Raw genomic sequence first — 1000 nt, 5'->3', positions numbered from 1 at the left:
GGAACATTGCATAAGTGGATATGCGCTATAGAAATGCAACCCATTATTATTATTTTATTTTCCTTTAAGAGCAAAACATTTTGAAACATTCCTTGCTGTCTTTTTTTCGGATTTTAAAAAATCCGGACTGTCTGTCAAGGTGGTCCTTAACTTATGTTGAAGGATGCAGAACAGAGTGACATTTTGAGTGACTGCACTGACAAATGTCGCACGACGCGGTTGAATCAGACTCTCGTCAATTTTGGGGCATACGGAGTTAATGATATCATCTTAAGGCCTGTCCATTTCCCTTGTTTCGGGTGAAAATAATACCCATTACCCATCTATGTTGAATAGAAATCAAGATATGTGTGATTGAAGGAGGTGGGGGCCACCTGATTTCAGAGAGAAAATTAGAGAGAAAAAGGTCGCCAAAGTTGAGTTATTTCATTAGCTTGAGAGTCCGTGGAAGCTGAAACTTTATATTTCTTCCTCCTTTAATCAACGTGCTCTTTTTATAATGGGCGTGAACGGTGTTGAACCCCCAAAAAAAGGAAAAAGAAAGAAAAATTCGATTAAAATGCCCAAACCTGCAGGAAAATGCCAATTTCTTGACTTTCATTATTTTGACGAGCGAGTGATTTCAGCACTCCGCCTAACAAATTAAACTACACGCATGAGTCCCCAAGTGGCGCAGGGTGATGATGATGATAGGACATGAGCTGAATGAGTAATACATGTACTAATAATACAGTTACACACATACAGACAAACACAAAGACACACACAAAGACACACACACACACACACACACACACACACACACGCTCAGATAAACACAAACAGACATGAACACAAATAGATGTACACAAACACACACCTACACAAACACCCACACGCGCACTCTCAAATACACATAAACACACATAAACACACATGCACAAACACAAACACAAAGACACACACACGCACGCAAACACAAGCACTCTCAGACACACACACACACACACACACACACACA

This window comes from Aplysia californica, unplaced genomic scaffold (genome assembly GCF_000002075.1).
Source record: "Aplysia californica isolate F4 #8 unplaced genomic scaffold, AplCal3.0 scaffold00972, whole genome shotgun sequence".
In the NCBI taxonomy this organism is placed as follows: Eukaryota; Metazoa; Mollusca; class Gastropoda; order Aplysiida; family Aplysiidae; genus Aplysia; species Aplysia californica.
The sequence above is the reverse complement of the archived record's forward strand: the minus strand, read 5'-3'. Positions refer to the sequence as shown.